Below are 23,088 nucleotides of genomic sequence, written 5' to 3'. Positions count from 1 at the left end.
ACAACAGAAGCCCAAATCTCAGCAGTGGAAATAGATTTGACTGAGCCTATTCAGAAACCAGAAGAAAGGACTGAAGAGAGTCAGAACCTCAGGAAGAAGCCTAAAGAGGATTTTCTGCAAGTTTCATCAGTACACACCAGAGTCCCTGATATCAGAAGCCCAAGTTCCCCAGCTGGGGAGAGGGGGTACACCCCACAAGCCAACCTGAGGTTCTTCCTGCATGAGTATGGGGAAGACATGAGAAGATGAGATGGAAAACCCATTTTTGTCCTAGCAGCATGGATCCATAAGCTAAAAGAAGAAACTAGTAATGAGGAATTCTGAAAGACTGAATGTAGCTCCAGTTTCTCATGACCAAGCTGCTAGGCTTAACAGAAGGGAGGATCATGTGTCTGATCCCCTTGAAGGGACCACCAGAATGCATGCCCAGAGAGGGAACAATATCCAGAACTAGAGGGGTCCTGCCTCTAGCCATATAGAGGCCAGGGAAATTTGAGTCTATTAGACTGTGTGAATCAAATGTCCTGGCACATCAGAAGCACAAAGCTTTGGCTGACACTGGCACACAATGTACTCTGATACCATCAGGACATGTAGGGGCAGAACCTGTTTCCTTTGCTGAGGTGACAGGGCTCTCAGCACTCTCAGGTAGTACTACACTACCACTTTAGGGATTAATTTTTCTGTGTAAATGAAAACAATGTAAGGGAAACACGTAAGGGAATGTAAGGGAAAAAAAGAATTAAAACAACACAGTGAGACAACAACATTATGATTATTTCAAAATTCCATTGTTTTGGCTGTGCAGCATAAGGAAAGATTCTTTCTGCTGATATCTATTCAACACCTTTAAGATCTGAAGAGACCCAGTGGTCACCAAAACTCTGGAATAATCAAGCTAAAGTAAATGTCATCACTATATATTGAGCATATTTTTTTTTAATTCATACTAAAAATGGCAGTGTTACTGTGAAAAAAAAAAAACCACTCCTCTCTGTCATCAGTCCCTTATGGCACAAATTTTGGACAGACATGAAAAATATAAATCTAGCCCTAGTATGACACAGTAGGTGAATGCTGACTTTCCGTGATGACTGGTACAGGTAGTTTTCATTGCAGTGTAACAGATGTCCAATTTCTGTTCCAGTACAGCAATGGTCCTGGAATTAAATGCCCTCTGCCACTCTCCTGCCACTCTTCAGCCCCCTTAGTTGATTAATAGTTGCTCAAAAACAGTCTTGAGCATTTCAGTGTACTTGAGGTAGAAGATCTAGATATTTTGAGTAATATGCTATTTTAGTGCCACATATCAACATAAGCCCAAACCATTCTGCTTAGGAAACAGTGCTAAAGTCACAGACGTGTGCACAGCAATCATGGTGGATGGTAACAGCTCCCAATACCTCCCATAGCCCAGATGTCTTTGATTATATTGCTCTTTATTTCCATTCCAGTTCAGTGTTTTATATTAATCAAAAGTGACAGATGGAAGCTGTAATACATCTACAGCTCTAGATCATTAAATACGATGACCTGTATTTCCTTCAGTAATCAGATATTGCTGCAAATTACCTCCACCTCATAAAAACCAAGACTGGCAAAAGAACCTCTATAATCCTCTGTGAAGGAAATTTTGCTTGTTTCTTTGCAAGTTTCAGTTCATATCACGAATATTTATATTTCATACTTTTGCTGTGTCGATATGTTAAAATTTGGGGAAAAAATGAGCAGCATGTATCCTCTAACTGTAATAATATTTAGAAGGGGGAAAGCATAGGTGATAGCTGTATTTTTAAGAGTATATGGAGCACTCTGCATCTACTAAGTAATCCAGCTAATTGATCAAGGGAAGCCAGTTGATGTAATCTTTTTAAATTTCAGTAAGGCTTTTGATACAGTCCCTCACAGGATGCTCCTGGACAAAATGTCCAGCACACAGCTGGATAAAAATGTCATATTTAAGCAACTGGCTTGTGGGTCAGGCACAAAGCATGATTGAAGCTACACTAGGCTGGTGACCAGTCATAGTGGGGTTCCACAGGGCTCCATCTTAGGCCAAGTTCTTTTAAACATCTTCATAAATGACTTGGATGCAGGACTTGAAGGGATACTAAGTTTGATGATGATAGTGAATTGGGAGAACCTGTTTACTCCCTCAAAGGCAGGGAGGCCCTGCAGAGAAACCTCAACAAATTAGAGGGCTGAGCAATCATCAACTGTATGAAGTTTAAAAAAGACAAGTGCCAGATTCTGCACTTGGGATAGGACAACCCTGGATCAGAGGGATGGAGACCAGCACTGCTGAAAAGGGTCCTGGCTGACATCAAGTTTAATATGATTCAGCAATGCCCTGGCAGCCAGGAGGGCCAATTGTGTCCTAGGGTCTATCAGACACATCATCACCAGCCAGTTGAGTTGAAATGCAGTGATGAGCAGTGATCTCTTCTTTCTGGTTACCAGTGACAAGTCCCAAGAGAATAGCATGAAGCTGTGTCGGGGAGGTTTAGGTGATACAGTAGGAAAAGGTTTTTTGCCCAGAGGGTGGTTGGGCACTAGAATAAGCTCCCCAGGGAAGCGGTCATAGCACCATGCCTGCTAGAGTTGAAGAAGCTTTTAGACAATGCTCTCAGGCACATGGTGTGATTTTTGGGCTGTCCTGTCCAGGGCAGGAATTGGACTTTGATTGTGAGTCCCTTCCAACTCAGGATATTCTATGACTGTATGATACTGTCTGGACGAAGTTAACACAAAGACTTAAAGAAAGAAGATGACTTTCAAGATGAAAGCATTATTAGCTGATAGTCTTGACATATCAGTGATTTGATTTTATTTCCTGTGGTGGGTTCAGTGCTGACCAATCATGAGTGCACTCACTAGAATGTACTTACTCATTTCCTGCTGTGAGATAGGATTAGGAGGCTCAAAGCAGGCTCAAAACTTTAAAAGGATATAAAGAAAAATTTAATAACAGTAACTAAAAGAAAGAGTAATAAGAATCAGAACAAAACCTTCAGGACATTTCTCCTCCCCCTACAACCTTTTCTTTCCCACTGACAATATAAAGAGACAAAACCTAAAATTTCAGTCAGTTTACCACCTCTAGGATAGTCTTTCTTCAGTTCACTTAGGGAGAGAAGTCCCTCTTGTTAATACTATGGAGACTTCTCCAAAAGAAAACAGTTCTCTTGTGGCTTTTAATTTCCACGAATAGCAGCTGCCCGGGAAAATCCGCAATCATGAAATCCCTCCCATTTCCACAGCTTCTCCCACAGCTGTATTTATGGGCCATATCAACTTTTGGGGTACTATTTTAAAGATGAGCTGCTCAAAAGCAAAGGTTCCCATTATCAATCTCTGAAATCATCTTCATCTCTAGGAACAGAGATCTTCTTCTCTTCCTGGAGGCACAGGATCTTCATCACTCTTCTCTCCTTCTCTGTTCAAACTTCTCATAGGATCACAGCTACTTTAACATCTACTTGCTTTAGCATGGAGGCCTTTGCTCACTATCTACAATTTGAACACGTTCATCTCCCATACCTTCATGGGTTATAGGGAAAAAAGAGTCCTTCTCCATATCTTTACAAGAGGATTTCAGCCTAAAACTAAAGTCAGATCATCATCCCTCCTATATGGGACTTGACTTCTTTAGTGACCTTGGTGTTTTCATGTTGTTTCTTTATGTGTCGGCACTTCTGACATGTTCTCTCACTCAAGGGAGGGTTGAAGCACTGAAAGAGTTAATATCTTTCCTGGGGCCTGTAGATGGTCCTGTAACTCCTGCTGGACTCAGTAGCTTGTGGCAGGAACTGTGGCTGGGGGTGTAGGAGCTAGGATCTCAGCAGATAGCACACTGGGGCTGATGACTTCTCCTCTCCCCCTGCCCAGCAGCCAATGGGAGGGTCCGGCAGGCATCCTGCGGCAGTGGGGAATGGGGTGGGCAGCTTATTTTGATCAATGAGAAAGGCCTCTTTTCCATTTTGTTTCCATTTGTACTTCCTCACTCCATGGAAGAATTTGAAGCAAGTCTAGCACCTTGTAAAATAGTTCATTCCTGCCTTGAAAGTCTCTTTTCCTCAGTCTCTCCCACTGCAGTTTGTGGAAGCCTAGGGGCCTATCATCAGTCTCAATCCCTCAGCCATGGAGGACTGGTCCCAAATAAGAGGAATAGGCTATTAGGTTAGGGTGAGAAGCTTGCTTCTCCTATAGATCTTTGCAGGTACGTGCTAATTTATGTAAAGTTATGTTACCCCATTAGCCCATTGGCCCAATTGCCCTTGTTCAACCCCTACTGCCCATGTTTGGTTTTTCATATTGAACGGCAAATAATGCCCAGGCAAAAATTCAGAGCTAGAAACATCAGCTCATCTTTCAAATGTCCTCTTAGCTTCAGTAAATTCTGGAGGAATCTCAAGCAAACATGTGGTGCCTCAGATCATGTGTTTGTTATTTACTTGGGCATGTTAGCTAGGGAAGATCCCACTGAGATAAAACAGATTTGTGTTGTATTAGGTCATCATGAACTCATAGAAAGACAAAAAAAAGGCAGTACATGTGACTGTGGTATAGTTTCCTGTGAAACTACAAATGGTCAAATTTAAGACATAAGTTCTCTTGTTGCAAATAATGAAATGTCATTAAATTGTGTCTAAAAGAGTAAACTTTAAACTTTTTAATCCCTATTACATTTATCAGATGGTATCACATCTGATAGGTTTTTTTAAGGTATTTTTTAAAACTCAGACTTGTTGTGTTTAAAAGGATAAATTTAGGTAAATGCTTTTTGTTCACTGATCCCAGGAATGGATCCAGAAGTCTTAGGATTCCTCCAGCCATTCTTCCAACACTGATATCCCAAAGGCAAAAAATACCTATTGTTACCATCGTGTTGGCATAGCAAGTGATGCATAAGTAATAAGAAAGATACTAACCCAGTTAGGCAGGAATATTTCTAATTTTACCAAATTCAGTAAGCCTACCTGAAAATCAACCCTATGATTTCATTTGGGCATAGTGTTCTTTATCTGCTTCTGTTCATTCTTGCTAACATGAAAATACTGTATTTTAGAGAAGTGCTATTAACTTAGACAAAAGCTTACTTAACTCTAGGAATAAATTAAGTCATCTGCAACTACACTGTTTTTTAAGAAGGTACCTCTGTTTTTCCTGGGTAAAAACCAGTATATATTAAGATATTCTATGTAAATTTTATTTAATGCATATATAATTTCAGCATTTATCTTAAATATAATTTCTTCAGCCAGAGAAAACAACAAATTGTAATACTAAGAGAAATGGATTCTCAAGGATGATGGGAAGATAACTGTTTTCCATGTTAATCTGTTTTCCACAAAACATCCCTTGTTTCACGTTTAATAAATAAATTCTACAAAGAAAACAGTAAATGGGAATGAAAGTGCTTCTTTACAAATAAAGCAATGGCTCAAGGAGCCTCAGAAGGGATGGTTCTGCCTTCTCTACTGAACAGAACATAATTCTCTGAGCATCCTATGTAAGCAGTACTGCTAGTTTCACAAATAGACCCTCTGAAATAAGGTGTTCAGTGTAAGGGTGAAGAAATCTTGCCCAAAATCAGTTGACTGCCATGCAAGTTTCTGGCTTTGCAGATCCCACAACAGTCAAAAGGAAAATGGAAAGGAAATGTAAAGGAAACTTGATTTTAAGACAAACTTTTTTCTCCTGTCAAACCCTAGAGCCTGGTGTGTGGTTACACATTTTCAAATCTTGACACACAAATGCTAATGCAAAAGCTGCAGCAAACTCCTTTTGGTCTCTTGTGTTGTTTTTGGATAGGGTAAAATTAATTGTTTTCATAGTGGTGCTGAACAAAGTGTTGATAATATAGAGATGGCAAGGAAATTGTTGGCTGCATGGCAGTTTGGGAGAAGACACAGCCAGGACAGGTGACCCAAACTGACCAAAGGGATATTGAATACCATATGATATCATGCTCAGTATATAAAGCTGGAGGGAAGGAGGAAGGAAGAATGTTTAGAGTGATGGCTTTTGTCTTTCCAAGTAACTGTTATACACCATTATGCCTGCTCTCCTGGAAACGGCTGAATGTCTGCCTGCCCATGGGAAGCAGTGAACTAATCCTTTTGTTTTTTCTTTACTTATGTTCATGGCTTTTGATTTCCCTTTTAATCTATCTTTGTCTCAATCCACGTTTTCTAGCTTTTACTGTTACAATTATCTCTGCGATCCTGCAGGTTGGGGCATGAGTGAGCAGCTGTGTATTGCTTGATAGTTGACTGGAGTTAAACCACAACGTCTCTGTTTAAGAAGATCAGCCTCCAGGAGAAAAACAGCCCTTGTTTAAACCTAGACTGCACTGTCTTTATACAGACGATATGAAAGAAAAAACAAGAAATCAAGATGTGAAATGTAAGCCAAAGTACCATTGGTTTCCTAGTCCTCTAAAAGCATGAAGACTGGAAACAAAACAGTAAGTGACCCTGTGATAAACACAATGCCACAGAGGTCTCTGTACATAGATACACCATGCAACAGATACTCCTTTGCTCATAATCTTTTCCCTTGGCCCCCTCCAAATGCTGCCAAGGCAGGCTTCAGTTTCCTCCTACTTCTGAAGCATCTTCTTCCACAGCAGCAATGTTCCTCTTCAGAGTTTGACACGTCTATCACCACAATCTTTTTCAAATGAGAAAACAAGGGCCCGAGAAAGTCTACAGTGGTCCATTTTCTCTTCCTGGTTCTCTCTTTTAAGCTGCTGGGGTCTTCTCTGAATTAATTTCTTTATAAGTACAGCTGCTAGGCAAGTATTGGAAATATGCGCCAGAAGCTGGAGCTGCAAGAGGACAAGATTTTTGAGCTGAGAAGTGTGAGACCCTGGAAGGAGAGAAAAAGGGGATGCCGGATGCAGAGTTGCAAAGGCATGTGAGATGATAACTCCCAGGGCAAGTCTACATTTAGTGACTATCATCTATATTATCACTCCCCTTCTGCCTTCTGGGAAGAGAAGGGTGGGAAGATTTCCCCCTGTGTGAAGCAATCTGGAAGAGGATTTTTTTTTTCAAACCTCAAATAAAATTAAATTCTCCTGAATTACCTTGTTGGTACATTTATATTAATAACAGACTCCATAAACACCTCACTCCTCTATCAGTATTGCTCAGATGAGTATCCCATGCTTGAAAGGTCTCAGGATGACAATGAAAACTTTCTGCTTCAAGGACTGAAAACTCTGAAAAATACCTTAATGAAGCCAAGAAGGTTTCCTGGAATTAAAAAAAAAAAAAAAAAAAAAAGAAAGAAAGAAAAAAATATATAAATTGTGCTAACTGGTCCAAATGCTTGCATAAATTTGGGCCAGTTTGTGTCAAATTTCCCCTTGTTATTATTTGCCCAGGAGTCATTCACAGACCTCAACTGAGTTATGGCTGCACACAGATTTTTGTTCAGAACTGTAAACTTTCATTAAAACAAAGAAAAATCTTGAAAGCCAAAATTATTTCCATTTTCATTCAGACTTGAATACTTGTAGAAAAGGCTCCACTGTCCAGAAGGCTGTTGACCACAGCCTTCATATGCAGCTTGAATTGCATCCAAGTCCAGACCACTGAAGATTGACCAAAGAGTCTGATTTCAACTCATAATGTCATAAAAAGTCAGTGTAATAAGTCAACGACATGCCTAATAATTAACTTTTTTACATATCTATGAATCAGCTCTGCAGCAATCTTATGTCAGTGGCAAAATATAATAGAATAATACATAGCAGTCAGTGCCTTGCAAATGCCATAAAAACATATGCAGAAAGTTGCCTGTATTTGTGTTTCACAACTGATCACGGATTCTGGCATCTGAATAACAGGATGGTGATCTGGAGGCTGGATGTGTTCCATAACTCACACAATGCCTGAGAACAATATATTTATGTTATTTGGGCTACAGCTAAACTATTTTTAAGAACTGAAATGAGAAAAAGTTTGGTATTTAACACTGAATTAAAAAAAAAAAGAAGTCTTCCATTAAATATAAATTAACAGAATAATTCTTTCTTTCTGATTTGTTCATTGACCATTTCTTTGCTTTCTTGAACAACATCCATGTCAAAATTTGGGAAGGATTCAGAGGGGATCACTTAAAAGTATAGGAAGGGCTGTATCCTGTGCCAAAAGCTTTTTAAAAAGGAAAACTGGGGAAAATGTGAAGAATAACAACTGCAAATCCGTAAGTACATAAATTATCTACAAATTCTTGTTGATAGCTTAATGTGGTAAATACAGCAATGGTTGATAGCCTAACATGGTGAGTAAGCCTGCTTCTGCATTGACAAGGGACAAGTGATTAAACAGCTGTTACTCAGACATCATGAGAATGACATTATTTCTGTATGTATACATCTAATTAAAGTACTATGGAAACAACTTAGGAAATGAAAATACAGAGAATGACAGTATGGAAAGATGCCACTCTACCTTACTTCAGGTGCTTGTCTATAGCAACTGAAGAAAGAAAACAACTGACATTGCGTTTATAATTTTCTGCTGCTTCATGTATGCCTGAATTGTGATAACATCTTCCTCTATGCAGGTGTGCTAGAAAGGAAACATTGCATCCATGAGTTTCTGAATTCAATTAAGTAGTTGCAAGTACTAAGTACTTGCAAGTACTACACCTACAGCCTTGGACTACATTTGACACTCAAAGTTATTTCTGATTTCACTCTTGAACTGAACTACATAACAAAAACTGACACCCTAGATTCTTATCCCCACAGGTTGTAACTAGTGATAAAAAGATGACCATCTTTTTATCCCAACAGTGCATGTTTTTAGGGTTTTAGCTGTCATTTGGCAACACTTTCTGTTACACATCAATTAGATAATTACTAAAATTAGACACTGTGTAGTAGTCTGTCTTACCAGAGCTATCACTTTTCTGTCATTTAGTCCTCTTGTCTGCAGGTTTTGTAGACCTACAGCAAAGTAACTACAGACCAGTACATGAAAAGAGAAGGTGGGTGTGATCTTCAGCCTCAAAATCACCCATCTCCATGCTCAGAGTGTTGCATTACCCCTTCCTTGGTATCGACTGAAGCTCTGCAAGCCGACAGAGATATGGGAATGCAGTGCCTCCTACAAAGGAAATTACGCTGACACTATCAACAGTGTTAATTGCAATTCTCCTATAGCAGCATGAACTACTTGTATCAAAATGGTAATGACAACAACTTGAACACTTGAAAATACTTCCTGTATTCTACATGAGATGGAAAAATATGTACTTTCCTCTAAATTGTGTTTCTTTTCCTTTCTTCTTCCCCCTTGCCCCACTCCCCTGTCTTTTTAGCTTAATATTCAGTTGTGGGTTTTGCATTTTCTTGGAGTTGCGCCCAACATACCTGGTTTGTCACTGGACCCGTTCATGACAAAGATCACTGCCAGTTTCTAATGCTTCTTGCAGAAGCTAAATTTTGCCCCTCAGTATACTTCCAGGCTTCCCATCTGGCTGAGTTGGTGCAGTGTGTTCATAGGTTTCAACTTACAACATTGCCTTGAAAGGAGCAAAATTTCCACTTGATGACACTAGAGAGAAAAGCAGGCTTAAGTCTGTGACAGCCCACAGTTTCTCATCAGAGTAAAAATAGTGAGTACTTGATCCACACACCCTCCTTTCCAAGATATGCAACTTTTTCACTTCAAAATATTCCTGAATTCTTACTTGCAGTTTTTGCGGTCTCAAAATCAAACTAAATCTGTTCCTGGTTGGATTGGATCTGGAGGATGTTTTACCATGTTTTACAAGTTTAAGGAAAACATCACAGTAAAACATACTACTTAACTTTGTTGCCATTAGATAGTCCTTTAAAAGTGGATTAAACTGTACGGGAATTGCCTTTGAGTGCCTTTTTAATGTTTCTTGCTTACACAATTTAAAGAAATCAAAACAAAGTTTCAGCTAAAAACTTTTATCCCTACTCATCGAACTCTCTGACTGCCAAGAGTAAGAAAGCTGCTCTCCTGTTTTCTTACTGGGAATAAAATATATAATGTGATAGTCTTGACTTAATAACAGGGTGAGGAACTTAGATGCACAGGACATGCACAGGCATCAGGACAATATATCTGTTCCAGAACCCACATTCCTTCCTCCAAAGTGTGTTTCAAGCGCAGATCACAGGCTGGAAGAATAGGCCAGCTGGCCTCCAAACCATTTTCAGTGTTGCTTTCCTGAAAACTCAGCTGGTCCTTCCCATCACGAGACACTTCATTAGAGTCACTTCACATCAGAAAAGCCTGGAACTCTGCATGTGCACAAAAAGACCATGCTGGGAATAACCACATGACAGGAGGGGAGGAAGTTGTGGCATATGACCTTTGATATGTCTACCATTCTGTTAAGCTACTGATCAAGTTCAGCTGTGTCTAAAAAGTTAATAGGATATGCATACAGAAATTTCCTTAGAAAAAGGATAGTCAGTTTTCCTTAGGAAACCAGGCTAAAAATTATGGCAACAGTAATTGTAAGGCATGGCAGTTTGGTATTAGTATGTAGAGGCTATTAATCTCTCATAGTGGAGGTTACTAAGTAATACTTTATTAAACACTTCCTTATCAGGATAAAGATTATACTTAAATTAATGTATTTTCCTATATGCAACTTCCCACCCATATGTAGTTTCTTCTATAAATCTGAAGGGAAGACTGGGCTGGTAAATTCAGTAAGTCAGGCAACTTACAGTTCCTGGAACAGCCTTGTATACGTGAATGCCACACAAACATTTAAGACTCACATGCTTGTACAGGAATACAACATTTGGCTTTAAAAATGTGTCTACCCTCTCTGTGCATCAGGCCCCAACATAGTCTATCCATGTCAAGAACTGCAGTTGATCTGATGCTGCCAAAACCAGAACTGTAAATCTTGCACAAATGCTCAGGGTTCATTATGGTACAAGATTCAGTTGATATACATCAGACAGAGAACTGTGGTCAAGGACAGGCATTGGTCAGTCCTCAAACTAGGACCTTCTGGCCTTTGTTTATCCATGGAGCTTCAGCTCAAACTGTTGTTTCCATTTCAGAAGTGGATTTGTTCCCTGCTGTTCAGAGGCACAGCTCTGTTAGACACCCACAAGTCAATGTCTTGCCTTATCATCAATAATACACCTATACTATGAAGTACAAGAAGACAGTGATATCAAAAAAAAAAAAAAAAAAAAAAAAAAAAGAAAAAAAAAGAGAGAGACATGCTTTTCTCTTTGAACCGCCTAAAAAACATGTTCTTGGACCCCATGTGGATACACACAAAGGTAAGGAGAAAATGCATGAATAATCTTTTTCCTCTTATTCCCCTTCTGACTTGTAAATCCCAATCTACAAGAAATGGGCACATAGCTCTCACAAACCTAAGATGAACCTAGAAGGGAGACATAATTAAAAGGAAGAGAGGCAAACAATGTTTTAATGATAAATGAGACCTAGATCTTTTGTAGATGAGTTTAAAATACAAGAAAGTGTATTTCACATGTTCAGGTTTGTGCAGTGATTTTGTTTATTATTTGAACAATTTAGGGAAAGTGAAACTCAAAGTGAAAGTGTGTGTATTGGGGTTTTTTTTAAATCCAAATAAAGCAGGCAATAAACAAATATTGAGACTCAGCAAGAAGAGAATGTGGGCTTTATTCTACCCATCAATTAGCCTTAAACACCTGTTCTTTGCATAGTCACAGCTGTCCTGCACAATATGGCCTCCCTCTCCAATTTTCAGACTCCACATACTGCTTTAAGTAGACACTGACAAGCTTTGATGCTCCAAGATTGTCAAAATGCAAAGCAGGAGTCCTGCAGATCTCTCTCTGTCAAGTGACTAGTTTCTTGCTATGACTCAGACAAGACAGTGAAGTAAGGCTCATAGCTATTATTCCCACTGGCATAACCTTAAAACCATAGAATCATAAAATAGTGTGAGTTGGAAGAGACTTTTTAAAGGTCATCTAGTCCAGCCCAAGGAACAACTTCAACTAAATCCAGTTGCTCAGAATCCAGTCCAACCTGACCTTAAATGTTTTTAGGGATGAGGCATCTACTGTCTCTCTAGGTGTTTCAGTGTTTCAGTATTTCACCATTTGCATAGTATAAAATTTTCTTCCTTACAGTTAATCTAAATTGACCCCCTTCAGTTTAAAACCATTACCCCTTGTCCTATAACAGGAGGCCCTACTGAAAATTGTGTACTTGTCTTTCTTATAAGCCCCCTTTAAGTACTGTAAGGTCACAGTGAAGTGATCTTTCTCTTCTTTCCTCCAGGCTGAACAGCTCCAATTATTTTAGCCTTTCCTCATAGGAGTAGTGTTCCATCCCTCTGATCATTGTTGGCCCCCTCCTCTGGGCCTGCTCCAATAGATCCATTATTTCTTGTGTTTGAGAACTCTAGAACTGGACACAATATTTCAGGTGGAGTCTCATAAGAGTGGAGTAAAAGAATGGAATCATCTCCCTTTTGGCCTTGGTCTTTTGATTCAGATCAGGACACAGTTTTCTGGGCTGTTGAGCACACTCTGTTAGCTTATGTTTAGGCTCTTATCCACCAGAACTTTCCTAAGTCCTTCTCTGCAAGGCTGGTCTCAATTTCTTCATCCTCCATCTGGTATGGTACTAGTAGTTACCCGAGCCAGGTGCAGAACCTGGCATTTGAGCTTGTTGAACCTCATGAGGTTCCCATGGGCCCATTTCTCAAACTTGTCTGGGTACCTCTGGTACTTTAGATGAGCCAACCACTTGATCTGGTGTCACTTGCAAATTTACTGAGGGTGCACTCAATCCCTTTGTCTGCGACTCCGATAAAGACATTAAGTAGCACTGGCCCCAATATGGACATCTCCCTCAGGGGCCCATATTGGGTCCCCAAGCTGTTGATTACTCTGTGGATGTGACTGTCAAACCAATTCCTCCTTCAGGGAACAATCGCCCCCTCAAATCCATCTCTCTCCAATTTATAGAGAGGATGTTATGGGGAACCATATCAAAGGCCTTAAATAAATCCAGATAGATTTTTCCTAAATCCAGATTAGATCCCTTCACTTTCCCACTGATGTAATCATTCCATCATGGAAAGTCACTAAGGTTTCTAGATCAGGCAGGACTTCACTTTGGTGAAACTGTGTGGAGACCCTGGAGGGCATCCTGTGGGCTGGGGAAACACAAGAAGCTTTCCTCAAAAAGCTGTTAAGACTCCACTGGCTCCTTCCCCTCTTCCTATGTCTGTTCCTATGTCCCTGAGCCACTCCCTCCCTATCCCTAATTGGCTATTATCTTTGTACTGCCCTGAGACCAGGGTCACCCCCAGCCCCTCCAGAGAGAGTAACTTGGACCCTCCACATGTGTGTGTGTTGGATCCCAAACATCTTACTGAGAGGCTGAATAAAACATCTGTGGATACCCTGCAAAGGCCCTTTTTGCTTCCTTACCCTGGACTTAACTAGCAGCAATTCAAGCTGCAACAAATGGCGCACCGAACAGAGACCTCTTCTCCTGGAAAACATCTGCACTAGACCACCCTGTGAATTTGGGTTTTTTTTTACCCCAGTGTGGTGAGTTTGAAATTTTGGTTCCTTCCTCCTTTTACTCTCGAGTGCTGGGAAGAGACTGGGTTAAGATGGAAACAACATTCACCCACGCAAAACAAGAAGTTTACCTCCACCTTAAAAAGTCTTTTATTCAAGAAAATGTTTGTTTTTCAGAGGGGGAGTGGAAGTGTTTTCTACACTGGTTATTTAAGCATTTTCCTTATATTTTGTGAAGCTCAGTCCTTATTGATGAACTGTTGAAAGTAGCTTGGGAAAAATTAACAACTAGTAAAGAATTCAATAAAAAAAACTATCCTTTATTTAATATGATGATGAAATGCATTCTGAATCTTGAGGAACATTTAAAAAATGGTGAACCCCAGCTGAAAACCCCTCTTCCATGTTCCCCTCTTCATGCCCCGGTACCCCCTCCCCTGTCGCAAGGAAAGACTCTTCCCGGTTCTCCCGCCTTTACTCTTGCTGCCCAAGTTGGCTCTCACTGCATGGCCGTGGCTGCATGGTTACATTCACGTGCTCAAGAGAGTGGCAACGGCCTGGGATTCCTGGTACCTCCACAGCCTCCAGGCTAGGGAAGGAAAAAAAAAGGAAAACTTCTTGCTTCAAGCTAGTAAGAAAAACAGAAAAACTAATCCAACAAAGGGACAATGTAACATCCTGGTCGACCTGAACATGCTAGAGAGGGAGGGTTTGAACAAAAGCCCTGCAGGAGCCCAAGGCTCTCCACCCCCTGGGTCCATCTTAAAGCTACAGCAGCCATTTCTGGGCATTAAGCAGATGATTAGGGAACAAAATATCATCATAAAATCACCCCAAGACATTGTGCATGAAAGGATTTATATACTGATTAACAGCAGTGAATCAGATGCAGTAAAGTGTTAAAACTGACCATATAATATTGGCTTTCACATTTATGTATTAGCTTTTGCATGTTGTTATGAATCGTAAGTATTTAGATATGGTAGAAATTATAACTCTTTTTAGCTGCTTGTTAATATAACATCATCTATCAGTTTAAGTATGCAATGTATCGCTTATAGAAGTAGTAGTGTAATGAATATGATATCTATGTATTGTTTATAGAAATAGTCGTGTGATGAATGTGTTGCACTGTAGACGTTAGCAAAACATAAGATGTTAAAAGGCTTTTGTGTAACTAAGAAAACAGTGTAAAGACATCCAAAGACTGACCTCTCCAAGTGATAAGAGTTGTGATATGTGAAAAATGTTTTTGTGATTTGCGTCAATTGGCAATAGAATTAGCAATTGAAACCTTCTGCCCGAATAGCCAAATAAAGCATCAAAATAGAAGACGTATAGTAAAGAGATGAGGTAGCAAAACAACTGATGCTTAGAATTAAACAGAGGAAGCTGTGGTAAAGCTAAAGGGATATTGCAACAAAGCGACTAAAATGCTTATGTATAATAAAAAGCTTGATGCATTTGATAAAGTCATGTAGCAGACACCTGTGTAAGACCTCCCTCCAGACAACCGCAAGAAGGACAGGAAGCCAATGACCACCTGGAAAGATTATGAAATTGCCGATTCCAGCTTATTGATATTTGCTGATTCAGACTAACCAAGCACATTGGAAAATACTTGTAGGCTTAAAACCAGTATATATACTTTGCCAAACTTGTAAGTGGTGTGTGCTGTTAGTGGAGCGGTGGCTCCCTGGCCACCCAGCGCTGGTTGCTTGCTTTCTTTAAAATAAAAGATATAGAAATAAAATTTGGTTTGTTTTTTTTTTTGATATAAAATCGAAATTTTATATCAATTTGGTGATGCTGGCATGAAGCTCTTGGATATCTTGGACTGAGGCTACTGCAGAAGCCGCCCCACTTTTGTGTCCTGTAAAGGCCACTAGCACAGGAGCTAACAGCACCACGAACCCGGTAAAGAAAGCAAGCAAGGAAAGGTGGAAGAAAAAGAAAAACCTTAGGAACCATTAGACAATTTGCACCCTCCCTATCAAGGGCAGGAAACTCCCTCCTCCCCTGAGAGGCCCCAGAGCCCGACAGCTCCACCACTATCTAGTAGGACTCGAAGCAAGAGGAGAGAACAACTCGAGGAAATAATTCTAGTGGGGAGGAGGAAGATCAAAAAAAGAGACTATTCCCTCTTACAGAAGTACCTATGGGGGGAAATGAAAGGGGAATAGGGTTTGTAACAGTCCCACTTAATACTGGGGATGTAAAAGAATTTAAAAAGGAAGTGAGGAGGCTACTTGAGGACCGTTTAGGGGTTTCCAAGAGGTTAGACCAATTTTTAGGCCCAAATATCTACACCTAGGATGAGATTCAAGCTATATTAGGAATATTATTCACTACTGAGAAAAGGGAGATGATTAGGCAAGCAGGAATGAGAGACTGGGAAAGGAGACAACAGCAGGGTCCACGTGGTGATCAAAAATGGCCTAATCAGAGACCAGATTGGAATCACCAAAATGAGCAGGACAGACAAATTATGAGGGACCTTAGAGATATCATTATACAAGGGATACGGAATCCCTGTACCTCAAGGGCGAAATATTAACAAGGCCTTCAGTGTGCACGAAGAAAACGATTAATCGCCTACAGGTTGGCTTGAGAGGCTCAGGAACAGCCTGCAAATGTATTCAGGAGTGGACCCAGATTCCCCAGTAGGAGCGGCATTGCTTAAAACTCAATTAGTGGCAAAATCATGGGGAGATACACGGAAAAAACTAGAGAAATTAGAGGATTGGCAGGACCAGGGTCTCCAAGAGCTATTGTGGGAAGCTCAAAAGGTGTACGTGAGGAGAGATGAAGAAAAACAAAAGGCAAAAGCCAAAAAAATCGTAGCAGCTGTGAGAGAAACTCAGAAGGGGGGAAAAGAAAGCCTTTAGAACAGAAGGACAAAGACCTAGGGGAGTTTATAAGAAACCTCCCCAAATTATAAACCCTGGAGATGGTCCTGCAGATTATCATTTATATGGGAGAAGAGGACACACAAAGTGAAGCTGTAAGCAATGGCAAAAAGATAAAAAAATGTTTGAAGAGGACAAATAGGGGTGTCAGGGACTGTACATCTTGGGGACCAGAACATCAAAAGAGCCCTTGATAAAACTAAAAATAGGTCCCCAGGGGAAAGAAGTTGCCTTTTTAGTAGACACTGGAGCAGAAAGATCAATTATACAGCACCTCCCCGAAGATATAAAATTAGTAAAGAAACTGCTCTAGTTGTGGGAGCAAAGGGGGAACCATTTAAAGTACCCATACTTGAAAATGTTGAAAAATTGAATCAGAAAATAAGATTTGTTTGAATGATTTGTTATTGGTACCAGAAGCAGACAATAATTTGCTAGGAAGAGTTTTGATTATAGCTTTAGGAGTAAATTTAGAAGTGAAACAAGAAGAACTACAGGTACAGCTTTATACTTTAATGTCAGAAGATGAAGACACAATTAATCCAAAGGTGTGGCACCATAAAGGGGAAATAGGAAAGCTAGAGATTGGACCCATTAAGATAGAAATAAGTAATCCAATCATTCCCATAATAGTACAACAATATCCTGTATCTTTTGAAGGGAAGAAAGGAGACTTGTAAATACCCCAGGGAGAGGACTTGTTCATCATGAATTGATTGTAAGAATATGAGAGGCTTTGAGGGGTCCATCAGCGATAGCTGTTGTCCATGTAAGAGGATATCAGAGGGGAACGGATTATCAGACTCGTGGGAATAATTTGGCTGATGCAGAAGCACAAAGGGCAGCAGTATGCTTACCCGTGTTTTTAAATGATTTGAGTACAAGTGAGGATGAGACAAAGTATCAAATATGCTATACCTCAAAGGAAGTAGAAGAGATGGAAAAACTAGGGGCTAAGCTAGAAGGGAATAAGTGGCTTTTACCAGATGGTAGAAAAATGCTATCTAAAAGTTATGCTAGAAGAACAATTCATCAGTTACATCAGCAAACTCATTGGGGAACACAAGCATTAAGCAACCACTTTTTATAGTTTTTTGGGTGTATAGGAATATTTGATATAGCAAAACAGTAGACAAAAGGATGCATTATTTGCCAGAAAATTAACAAGAAGACATCTAGACAGACCCTGCAGGGAGGGAGAAAAACTGCATAGAGGCCTTTTGAAAAGATACAAGTGAATTTTACTGAACTACCGAAAGTGGGAAGATATAAGTATTTGTTAGTAATAGACCAATTAACTCATTGGGTAGAGGCCTACCTTGTGGCACAAGCAACAGCACATTTTGTTACAAAGATTATTTTAGAAGAAATAATTCCACAATTTGGGATGATTCGAATAATTGATTTGGATCAGGGTTCCCACTTTACCTCAAAAGTGTTAAAAGAAGTAATGAAAGCTCTAGGGATCTCTTGGGAATATCATACCCCTTGGCACCTTCAGAGTTTGAGGAGAGTAGAAAGAATGAACCAGACTGTAAAGCATCAGCTAGCAAAACTATTGATTGAAACAAAACTATCTTGGATTAAGTGCTTACCATTGGCATTGCTAAATATTCGAACAATACTGAACTCAGAGCATGGGATCTCCCCATATGAGATGTTATATGGGATGCCATATTCTCAAGAGATGCCAGTGGGAAATCCTATAGTAGATGATATGTCGATCCAAAGGTATGTCATGGCTTTAGGGGGAGAAAAAAAAGTTCAAGAACTTCGTAAGAAAGGAATAATGAATCAAACTCCTCCCAGATACAGCAATCTGGACAGCAGAGAAAGGGTGGACACACATCTCCCAAGTAAAAGGACCTATAATAACAAAGGAAGCTGATTGGAAAATTACCTCTCAGCCAGGAGAACTGAAGGTGAAAATAACACGAAAATCAGATGCTGGGAGATAAAACAGCCTGTATTGGAAAAGATTGTAATTGATATCCCTTTGTAAGCACTGAATGCAACTATTGTAAGGAGAGGTGGTATTGTCATTGTTGCAGGGGTTATCCTCCAAGTGGGTTGTGTCCAGAGTGTAAACACATTGAACAGATTTTAACTGAATATATTTTTAAAAAGAGAATAGAGGAAGGAACATTAGAACTAGATTCTTATGAGTGGTGGATGTTGTAGAAATACAGATTAAGAGGAGGACTATCAAGTGAGGCAAATATTAAAAAGATTGAGTGTTACAAACGTAATTGAGTCCCTTGTGGATCTGAGCTAGTCAAAGCAAAGAATTGGGAAGTATTTAAGAAATGGCAAAAAATCTGGGAAAGCTCATATGGAACCCCTGAAGAATATCCTTGCTGCCGAGAAGATGGTACCCCCTCACTGCCGAAAGCACCCCAGTAGGCGGAGGCAGAAGGATAATAAAACTGTGGGGCCTTATGCTACCAAAATGTGAAGTATGGCCAGATTATGGCCCAAGCGTTTGCAGCACACACTCATATTAATGCAAGATGTTATGAGCCAGGAAAACTTGAAACCTGTACAATAGGAGAGAAGAGTTACTGGGTGGCAACAAATTTAGGAATGGGAGGATGGGCCCCTTGAAATGATCAATTTTGTCCCCAGGGAAAACCATTCCTCTGTTTTACCAAATGCGGAATGTAGGGATACTCAGATAAAAGGGGAATACAAGATAAATTCAAGGGAGAATTAGTGAAAAATGTTCCAAAGAATTTAGGGGAAATTCAAACAAACAAACAAACAAAAAAGAGCAAGAGCAGAAAGTGACCTGTATGAAAAAATTAAGAAAAAACTCAGTCATTGGGAAAAAATTTCCTAATTCAGTTAGGAAAAATTTTCTTTATTGATTTGATGCAAAAAGTAGTTAAGGAATTGAATGTGACTAACTGTTAGATTTACTGTTAGATTTGTGTGGGATCCCAAATGACCGAGCAATGGTCATGAAGAAGAGAAGGGGTAGGACCTGATCAGTTGATATTATAGAACAGGACACATAAATCTAATTAAATTAAACCTGAGGGATAAATACTGAGTCATGAAGTAGTGAGCCAAATCTGCATTTCTAGGGAAGGAAACAATTTTACTACATACGTAGGACATACCCCTGCAAGATGATATATACCACCAACTCCACTTTTATGACCTGGTGGCCGAAACCACCAACAGGTTATTGGTCTATCAATTGCACCAACAGAATTATTTGTTGGAAAAGTGTAACACATGCTAATCCTTTTAAAGAACTGAAAGATCTTAAGGGATAATGGGAAAATCCAGGGCAGACAGCTGAAAATTGGAAAGCTCTAGCTCCAGATGGATTATTTAAGATATGTGGTAAAAGGGCATATAATGAACTACCTAAGAGATGGAAAGGTACCCGTACAACTGGAATTATACAACCTGCATTCTTTTTGCTACCAAACAGCACAGGTGAATATTTTGGACAACCTCTTTATGAAACTGCGCAGAAGAAAACAAACTGAAATAGGAGGAAAACAGACCTGGAATAATGAACTTCCCAACAGATCATAGACTACTATGATCCTGCCTCCTGGGCTCAGGACGGCAGCTGGGGCTACAGAACCCCTATTTATATGTTTAACCAAATTATTAGATTACAGGCCATTTTAGAAATTCTAATCAAACATCAGAGGTATTGAAGCTTGTAGCTAGACAATTAACCCAAATCAGAGCAGCAGTGTATCAGAATAGACTAGCCTTAGATTATTTATCAGCTGAAGAAGGGGGGTTTCGTGGAAAATTTAATACATCTGAGTGTTGTTTAGAGATTGATGATAATGGAGAGGCTATTACAAATTTGGCAGACAAAATTAAACAAGTTGCACATGTTCCAGTGCAAAAATGTAATTCCATATTAACTGACAATTGGTGGAATAATTTGTTTGAAGGAGCCGGGTGGAAGAAGTTGGAGTTCATGTTGCTTTGTTCTGCATTAGGCCTATTGTTTATACCATGTATGATTCCATGCTTTATTAGGCTAATACATTCAGTGATCCAGGGAATGCAAATTTCAGCAATGCCCACAAACCCTAAAATAACAACCGTGAGAGAAAAAAACTCACTCCCTTATGATAGTCAAGGCCAAAGCAGAACCAAATAGAACTGCGACCAAAAAGGTATTAGCTCAATTTGAAGCAAAGACATGTGTCAATAACATAAAGAAAAAGGGGAGGGATTGATACAAATGTTTTTGTGATTCATGTCAATTGGCAATAGAATCAGCAACTGAAACTTTTGGCCCGAATAGCCAAATAAAGCATCAAAATAGAAGACGTATAGTAGAGTAAAGAGATGAGGTAGCAAAACAACTGATGCTTAGAATAAAACAGAGGAAGTTGTGGTAGAGCTAAAGGGATATTGCAACAAAGCGACTAAAATGCCTATGTATAATAAAAAGCTTGATATGCTTGACAAAATCATGTAGTAGACACCGGTGTAAGACCTCCCTTCAGACGACCACAAGAAGGACAGGAAGCCAACGACCACCTGGAAAGATTATGAAATTGCTGATTCTAGCTTACTGATATTTGCTGATTCAGACTAACCAAGCACATTGGAAAATGCTTTGTAGGCTTAAAACCAGTATATATAGTTTGCCGAACTTGTAAGTGGTGTGTGTCGTTAGTGAAGCGGTGGCTCCCTGGCCACCCAGCGCTGGTTGCTTGCTTTCTTTAAAATAAAAGAGATAGAAATAAAATTTGGTTTGGCTATCTAAATTTTATATCAGATTGATGAGTAATGTGATGGTTGACTCTCACAATTAAAAGCAAAATATGTATATACATTAAGAGAAGTTTTATAGATTTATAAAAATTTATGCTCTTGTGTTGCAATCAGGGAATGGCCTGGGTTTGGGACATTTGGGAGGGTCGGCTGGCTACTATGGCAACAGCTGCCCTCCAATCAAGACTTAAGGAAGTAAACTCCACCACTAGACAGTGAAGAAGGAGTCAATGGACAGAACTTTGGGAGGGGCTAATGGGTTAAAAAGTGAAACCTCCATTGTGTGGGCGAGCACATGGTGGGAAAAATAGTTTGCTCCCGGCGCTGTAATATTTTCTCTATTCATATATATATTCAATATATTCTCTATTCTCTTCTGTTGTATTTTTTATAAGGTTTTAATAAACCTTTTAAATTTTGGAAGTGAGTATCATTTCTCACACAGTGACACAAGATAGAGTATCTGAGGAGACTGGGGAAGAGCTTGTAAACTCCTCATATCAGAAAAGTGTGAAACCACAGGGATGAAACCACAAGAAGGAATAAAATTTATTGATTTGATCTCAGGATGTCATACAGATAAGTCAGGATGGGAAACCTAAACACAAGGAGTCCTTGCAACATCAAAAGCTTTCAGGAATATTTGAATAATGTATAAGCTAATGAATATACATGTAACCCCAGCAATGTAACGATATATAGACAACATGATTTTAAGCTATTTTCATGCTCTTTGGCCATTCACCAAAAGCACCACAGCACTGGAAATACTGTCCTTCTTTTATCCTTTATTAAACTTTTAAAATTCTAAAGAGTGAACTCTGGTTTTCACAAAGGGAATTGCTACATTTCACAGGTTTTTTTGCAGTCATATTCAAAATCAGGGCTTGGTTCTTCTTTCTGTGAAACTAGTTCATCTAAGCTCAACACCACCCCATCCCTACCCCAAGATTCAGTCACCAGCTACCTAATTAAGACCTGCTACACTGGTCAACTTCTATGTGAAAAATGCATATTAAATGATTGGCTCTTTTCAAATATTAAATTGAATATTATATGTGTTATGTTGGTAAGTTTCTTTGTAGTACTGTATTAATCCTTTTTAATAATATTATTAATATATATATATACATATTTAATTTAATATTGTTTTAGGCTATAGCATAATATTAAAATAGAAGCTATGTGATGTAAGATACTATTTTGTGACCAGCACAAGGAATGGATAAGATAACCAAGAAATTCTTCACATAGAGATAACAGCAACAGGACACCCAAAAATTCCAAGATGGGATTTTATAGCCTCCTTATCGGACCATACCCGACTTCTTCCAGACACCACAGAGCCAAAAGGATTGCTTTACAGGATGAGGGGGAGAGTTGACAGAAACAGAAAAATTCCTAGTTTGAAAAGAATATTTGCATCATGTATGAAACATATGAATATGCAATGGGCTATGGCTTTTAAGGGTTATTCCTTTGTTAGAGGACATGCTTTCTTGAGGAAAGCATCTGGCGTCCGTAATTCTTTGCTTTTTATTGTCCTTTATTGTCCTAGCTCTGATTGTCCAAATTGTTATTGCTCTAATTTTTATTATTCTTTTTTTTTAATAACTATTTTATTACTATTAAACTTTTAAAATTTTAAAATAAGTGATTGGTGTTTTTCACATTGTAAAACACATTTCTTTCCCCAAAAGGCACCAGAGCAGCAAAATCTTCCCCTAATGTCTAGTAAATAAGAAACAAGGAAAGCCCATGCCTACCAGGCAATTACAGGCATTCAGACACAGCAGTCAAGGTTGCACTTAAAGCTCATGACACACAGAAGATCCCAATCAATCAAATATACAACCCTTCCTA

This window comes from Vidua chalybeata, chromosome 1 (assembly GCF_026979565.1).
Source record: "Vidua chalybeata isolate OUT-0048 chromosome 1, bVidCha1 merged haplotype, whole genome shotgun sequence".
NCBI lineage: Eukaryota > Metazoa > Chordata > Aves > Passeriformes > Viduidae > Vidua > Vidua chalybeata.
This window is presented reverse-complemented; position numbering follows the sequence as displayed.